The following is an 8,040-nucleotide window of genomic DNA, read 5'->3' on the forward strand; positions in this document are numbered from 1 at the left end:
GATATAAACAAAACTTTCAAATAACGTTTGCTGAACTAATTTTGGCGGATACATTTAAAATAATTCTATCCTAGTTGTATGTTACATTCAGTCTATCAGTTAGGTATGCAAATCTGCCCTGTTTCTCTGCTTCACTGTATAAACACCTATACTTGCGTTACCTTAGATGTACGACATTCTTATGAATCCAAAACGCACGCCATATAAAGAGTTGTTAGATCTTTATGATCATAGGTAAGGTAGGTTTTAGTATCAAATCATTTTGATCTGGTTTTCGATTATTGTCATCGTATTTGTATCTGGAGGATTGTTACCAGTTCAATAGTGCTCTTCAACTTTGTACTTTATAACTATTTTGGATATGAGCGTCACTGGTGAGTCTTATGTAGACGAAACGCTCGTCTGGCGTACTGAATTATTATCCTGATACCTTTGATAACTGTTTGTTTTTTGTTTTTCGTTAATGTGAGGATCACTTTCATTAGACATGTTTTATATTTTCAGTTTTTGCGTTGTAATATGTACATGATGTACGTGTGATCTAATTGCAGGTTAACTTTGATTAATATCTTCGTTGTAGTTTTCGAAGTTTGAAGCAACACCGCAAAGAATAGCGGTTTTTCTTCTATTCGGGTTATCCTCACACAACTACACAGTGATTGTTCAAATATTTCTGTGATGTTTTATTTGCAGCCGTTATAGGAAAATATCTCCCTGTGTGTTATATCCAATTTCCGTCTCTGACGGGTTCTGCAAATAAAATTGTTATAGACGCATTACTGTTGGATATGTGTGCATGATATAAGTCATAGCAACAGATTGAAATGAGAAAAAATTAAGATTAGGTCATAAAGTATATAAAATGAATGCAACATTACGTCAATACGAGTAAAGGAATTGTATCTATCTATTTTATTCATGTCATGCTTCACTAGATATATTTTGGTGTAAGATTTACATCTGGATAATGACCTTCCTTATTGTTTGAAAACTATTTTTAAACATATTTTTTACTTAATCTCGAACGACTTATATCCAAAAAATTTGACTGCAACTGATTTAGTTGTCACAGAAATTGAACTTTTTCATAACATTATAGATACAAGTATACCAACATATTTTTTGATGTTACCTAACGGAAACTACAATTAAACTGCGATGGTGTGTATAGCGCACTTAATTTATTGACAAACACTACATATATTATAATTAAACGAAAGAAAGCATAAACCTATGACGTACGTAAAATGTATGTTATGATTTCATACCTCAAGCATTTGGAAAAATATTGTTGGGTATTCGGCTGTTATCGCCCGTTGGTCGAGTTGACATATTCCCCATTTTCATTTTCAATTTGATATAGCATTATATCGTACAATAAACTAAGATTACCTCGTACACTTATCGCAGTCTTTCTCATATTTGTTTTCATTTTCGTCTAATTGACTGCATTTGAGTTGCAAACACATTTCTCTGTAACTTTCGCCACCAAGTTTGCAAACCGCCTGTAAGATGTTTAAACCAATGTAAAATCTTCTTTTTTTTTTTTTTAAGAATTGACTTTGAAATATTCACTTTTACAAGCACACTGTTTTCAATAATTCGATACCAAAATAATAACGGCATTGTTTTACTTCTCTACCCTACCTCAAACGAACCGGTCTAATCAATTTTTGTTACATGCGGAAAGCATCATATTTTGATTCATCATATCATCATTTTAAAATTAGAACAAATAATTGAAGAAGGAAAAAAACAGTATTAAAATGAAAGGTGACAACGGAAAATCATATAGGCGAAAACAGTATTTAGATTACATAAATGACGCATAGTCAGTGTCTACTACGTTCGTTGTATTTTACTAAATCCATGATAGTGTTGAACCTGAATATTAGCTTAAACATATGATATTTAAAACGTCTTATTGGCATTTGTGAGCACAGACTGGGCAGAACAATTAATGGTGAACTTTACTGCCTAGGGGCCATTATCAGTTTCAACGACCGTGCATTTGGCATATTGAACATGATGCATTAGAATATTGTTTTTCTTATATTCAATGTCGACATATTGAGAAGTTGTTAAGGACAAATAAAATTAAATAAATTAGCCGACTTTACGATGTCTTTTTGTTAAACAGATCCTTACGACTGGACGTAGGATTTATCTTATGTTTTCAGATATACAGGTTTTAGGGTCGGAAACACACAATATATAATATATTATTTTCTTTTATTATATACTTAGTAGTAAATACATCGATTGCAGTCACTGTTGCAAAGGCTTAATCAAATCCTTAATCTGTATGACGTCATTTCAAACCTATAATCTGTATGGCGTTATTTCAAACCTCCTTATCTTTATGACGTCATGTTACATAAAAAAACATCTACATGATGTATATGTATATAATAAAGTGTATATGATATGGCTTTTTCAATATCACACACCATATCAACCCTCAACCAATATAATCCCTCGAGCAGAGCTCTTGGGATTATCTTGGTGTCTCGGGTTGATACGGATGCGATATTGTAAAAGCCATATGATATTCTCTATTAATAGTCAGCTCGGGCCTCACTACTGTAAAACAAAAATATACTCTTTGAAACGATTATGTAAACACTATGTAGACGATATTTTATTCGAAGCTACTGTGCAAAGGACGTTACTGATTAGTTTAATGCAAAAGGAACATGTGTCACGAATGTCAGGCTTGGCATTTTTTATGATGGGATAAAACTACCACTGGGTCGATGTAACTGCTTGTAAACGTTGTCTTCCCAAAATGCACAGTATCAACAGACAAACATTCTAAGCTTTCTGTTCGATGTGTGTTGACTTCTTCTTGACAGATGCGTGCATTGATTTCATGAACCAACTGGATTGCGGAAATAAGATCGCGGTTAAAACAGTTTCGTCTCATAAAACATGTGTTTGTCTTACAACACATCCCTATAGTAAATATAATGGATTTTTTATACCTCGTTACTAACATTTATCAAAACTTGTGAAATTAATCTATGATCCTTAAACCACAAAGCATAATTGTACATGTCAGTAACCTCTGTCAGACGGCAATGCATATTGTATTTCTTATACTAACCATAATTCATGAAAACTAATCAAGGTACTTTAACATTGTTAATTGTTATTAAACGAGTTTTCAATTTTTCTTTTTATAATCTATTTGTTGATCACTTACACAAGTTATATGTTCCCAGTACTGTTTAAAGTCTTCGTCGGACAAAGCAAATGTCTTACTATGAACTATGTTGTTTCATTTGTGTTTCAACCTCAAAAGACATGCAGCATCACTTGTGTCGGTTTCCATTGGAAATATGTCGGATTTATCCATTTCCGTAAAGTTTTTCAACAAGCATATCATTAAAGTTAAGTCAAAGTCCGAGGAAGATGGTGCAGCTATATCAAATATATGTATAAATATAAACATAATTACTACATCAAAATACGAGTCATACCCAACAAAAAATGTTTATTATTACATAGATATAGGAAGATCTGGTGTGAGTGCCAATGAGAAAACTCTCCATCCAAATAACAATTTATAAAAATAACCCATTATACCAGTATTTAAAAAAGAATAAAAAGTACCGAAAGGTGTGATGAAATACATAATCGTGTCTTTCTTTTGATATTATTTTTCACCAGTCACTCGTTTCTTATGACTTTAAGGAAAAACAGTCAAATCCAGTTTTTCTTCGTGTTTGAAAGCAGGACCATACCGATTTTTAATCATACCACAGCTTATTATTTTTTTACAATCAAGGCCATTATCTAGTATATAGATTTTTAATATCCACAAAACACTGCATAAGACACAAACGATTGAAAAATACGAAACCTACATTAAACTTCGGATGACCTCAGCCGCTTTGGAAGAGTTGAAAATTGTTGTAACTCCTTTTAACTCATTGGAAGAAGAATTCCGGTGCTATAAGAGTTGTAGAAAGGAGGATGAGATTGTTGCTTTGACATGTCAAACTATTCTGATCTACTCTTAATCAAGATATTGTCTGTATAACGCTCGAAGGTCTAACGTGATATTTAATAGTTGAAATGATAAACCTTTGACCTCGTATCCAATGGGAGAGTATGCAATGGGTTAAATTGGGAATCATTTTGTCGCTCTTTAAAGTTCTTAGATACTAGTAGCAAACACTCCAACAGGCTCTTTCATTTACAAAATGGCGACGACAAGATGACAATGATGGTGATAATGATTAACCTAAATGTAATTATTGCTAATTATGTTTTCATATTGTGTTTCGAGACCTACATGGAAAGAAAATACAAATAGATACACAGGAACAATGAGGTAGTGTAATAGTTTCTGTAGGTTCTGACTTTGTCGATATTAAGGAACGACCAAAAAACTTGAAGTGGGGTGAGTGGTTTGTCTTTTGCATTTTAAAAATTTATACATTCCAAGCAAGCTTTTAATAAAATGTTAGAATAGAGAGTCCTGGTGTAGTGGTTAGTGCATTGGACTACTATCACAAAGGTTCCTGGTTCGATTCCCGTTTGGGATGGATATTTCAGGGACTGAATTGTCGACTCTCCCTTGATACCATTTGCGTAAATGGTCATGAGGAAACGATGATAGTCCGTCGGAAGGGGACAATAAACGGCTGATTCGTGTTAAGAGAGAGCCATATCTATTGCACGTTAAAGACACCCTTATAGATTTCGAAAAAAGAGCAGGCTAATCCCGCTACAAGGCAGCACTCGCACCCGCAAAGGGAAAGGGATTAATATAAGTTGCAAAACTTGTTTCCCAATCCACTATAAATAAATATGTTTAAACTAAACTAAGCATCAAATATTTTTTCTTTAACTTAACCTGATATTTTGGTTGCAGATAAGTTCTATCAGGGAGGAGCAAAAGATACCAGAGGGACAGTCAAACTCAGAGATAGAAAATAAGCTGACAACGCCATGGCTTAAAAAAGACAAACAGACAAATAATAGTACAGAAGACACAGCATAGAACACAAAAGACTAAGCAACACGAACCCCAGATGCTTACCCCTTATTCTGATTTTTAAAGTCGGGCATCTTTTTCTAGAAGAAATGAACCAAAAATAACCCCACTGACCAACTCTACTTCCAGAGTGTAATAGCAGTCCGTTTTTAGATTTAATACTTGCGTATTTCCTTACCATTTTTAGGGAATAACAAAGTCCACTGATGCTGGTTGATGACTCTCTGTTTTTTCAATTTTCCCAATCCACAATAACTTTTATTAAGTGTTGATTTTAAAATACTGGGGTCAAATTCTGTGTCAAACTTCTGTTTAACGGCTGGAGTTGCTGCTACTTGTAAAAGTTTATTAATTCTATCATAGTTATCCTTCTCGATATTTGCCTTCAGCATATTTCAGATTTTCTCATTAACCGAAAGTGAAATATGAAAAGGATAATGCTTACAGGTCGTTATATAACTAGTTTTGCTTCCAAGCTTTTTTCAGATTGATTACTGCAATGAAATAAAGAATTCAAAATTAGAAAATAACATAACTTTTGGAAAAACTAAACTAGCAATCAAAAGGTTTTTCCACGAAAGAATTGGAAGACCTTATAATATTTTAACAGGAATGTTTATAAAGTTGACATGATTATTGGTTGTTTGTTGATTGATTGATTGACAACCAGTTTGCATAGTAACAGTTCTTAATATCGATTGGTTGGTTTGTTTGTTTGAAATAATGATAAATATCAACGTAGAATAATAATTCATTTATTTAATGATTTTTGATTGCATAATAGTTTGGATTGAGCATGAAATTCTAACTAATTGGATGTGTGTATTTAATCGACAACCAACGCACCTTTTGGTACGCTTGGACACATTTAACTGTAATTTGCAGGATTGTGACTAGTTTTATTCCTATAATCATGATAATTCAGAAACCAGGCCAAATAAGATCTTTTACTTTTTTTGTAGTTTGATTCAACAATTCATCATAATCCATTGTTAAGACATCAGTTTGATTTTAATTGCATAAAGCGAGATAACTCTGTTAATTCAATTATCGATTTTTTTGTACATTGAAAATTGATGTACCAATTATAGATGCATATGAATACAAACGCGATCATATTGCTACGTATGTGTATTTATTTCCAATAGTCCGATTAAACACTGCATATACTAAATAAGATAATTATATAATATTAGATGTATTGTATATACGTATGACAAGTATAATCGAGAGTGTATTTATGTAATTTATGTGAGTATAAAATGCACAATTACAATGTATGACGATGCATGTATAAGTTTTTAAAAGGCATTTTTTAATTACGAAACAAAAGTGTTTCGTATAATTAGGTACGATAAATTGTCGAACTAACATTCATAAGGTTCTTTCTAGATTAGGGTTAAATTTTGGTGAATGAAATCAAACATGTCGAAATATCTACTTTCGTTTTACCATGTTTTAGGTTTGATTGATATTATTTAGAAATTGATCCAAGATTTAAGTAATTTTAAATAGATAAATAACAAAAACAAAACTTTCATACTTAATCAGTTTACCCACTTTTTCCACACTTTATATAATTTAAACTAACCTTAATAATCGTTAGAGAAATGTAGAAACAAAAATAGGTTATATTTATAAATAAATCTCAGTAAATCACAAACCGTAAATGGAGAAAACTAATTTCCGCAAATATATGGTGAGTGAAATAATGCAATATATACTTTATTCGACGGATCACCAATTTCGTCAGGTCTATCAATGGCTTAGTTAATTTAACGACCAACATACATGAATAAACATTGAATCATTATATAATATAGGCCAGTTGGCAATAATTGAGGCATACCTTTAAATAATTTAATTTAAAAAGAAACATCATAAAAATTCAACCATCATCTTCTATAGGTGAAGATATTAGCAAGCAAAATTGAGAGAATTGTGCAAATGATGATACAAGCATGATAATTAGCACGAAGCATCATTGGTATATACTTTTTATGAAAATAACTGCTGGCCACGGCCTTTTTAAAGATTGACTGTTTTTTCCAGTTCGAAAATACTTATTTATCTGGTAAGCCTTTTCTTTGACCTTCTTTAAGTGAAAAATATTATCAGGTTTCGTGGCTCCATTCCTTGCATGTGACGTATTTTATAGAAAAACATATTTTACTTTCAGGGTTTGCGCATGCGCGAAAATGTAACAAAATTCATACATAAACATTTGAACTATTTACTATTTACTTGGTGCTTTTGGATTTTTAATGATATAAATTGGTTTGATAACATTTTAAAGGTGACGAAACAAATGCGTTTATCAATTTTGCGCATGCGCAAACTATTTATAGACATACAAAGTGATTTGCACCCACTACCAGGGCACATTGATGTAGTTCATCTAACAGACGAGGATTTGAATTTCGTAAACATATCTTGGTCGTCATTTAATTCCTCTAAAAATCTATGCTCTTCTATTAAAGTAAGTGTAACTTCTATGATGCCACAGTTTGAAAACACGCCCATTCATTTGAATTGATCAAGCATTCGATGGATAAGGTGAAAAAAGTGGTTAACTTTCAAAATCCCGGCCAAATACAATTATAGCTGCAGATCACCCTTTTTTTGGTATTGCTAAGTGGGAATGGCCAGATTTGTACGGAGAAGATAAGTTTATCGTTATGTTTGTTGAATAGTACCTTGAAATGGATTGTTCTAAAAAAAAAATAATGGAGAAATATTGCATGAAAGTGGATGGACTTGTGCCCTCACTGAAGCACCTAGAACGTCATATAACTTTCATGTATATACAAATGTACCTAGGACTAGACAGGCGCATCAGATAACTGCGTGTGTTTTGCTTGACTCATAAATGTCTAAACGCAGAAAATATATCTGATGACTCTGTGTCGTTCGATTATCTGATAGACTGGTGTAAGGAAAGAGAATCATCTCGACCACAGTTGAATTTTTGGCGTTCAATTATGAATCTATAAGAACTTCTTCAGCTTTTGGTCGTATGCTCATTTTATGAGTCA

General features: G+C 32.4%; 1 long non-coding RNA gene across 1 annotated transcript; it reads right to left on the minus strand.

Annotated features, from left to right (window-relative positions):
* Positions 1–410: 410 nt before the first annotated feature.
* Positions 411–6,675, minus strand: LOC143076256 (uncharacterized). The gene is made up of 5 exons (XR_012978580.1): positions 6,597–6,675; positions 5,184–5,499; positions 3,206–3,423; positions 1,393–1,505; positions 411–750 (listed from the first exon to the last, which is right to left on the minus strand). It is a non-coding gene; the product is annotated as an uncharacterized LOC143076256 (long non-coding RNA).
* Between the last annotated feature and the right edge of the window lie 1,365 nt (positions 6,676–8,040).

The sequence above is a fragment of the Mytilus galloprovincialis genome, chromosome 5 (genome assembly GCF_965363235.1).
Source record: "Mytilus galloprovincialis chromosome 5, xbMytGall1.hap1.1, whole genome shotgun sequence".
NCBI classification, from domain to species: Eukaryota; Metazoa; Mollusca; class Bivalvia; order Mytilida; family Mytilidae; genus Mytilus; species Mytilus galloprovincialis.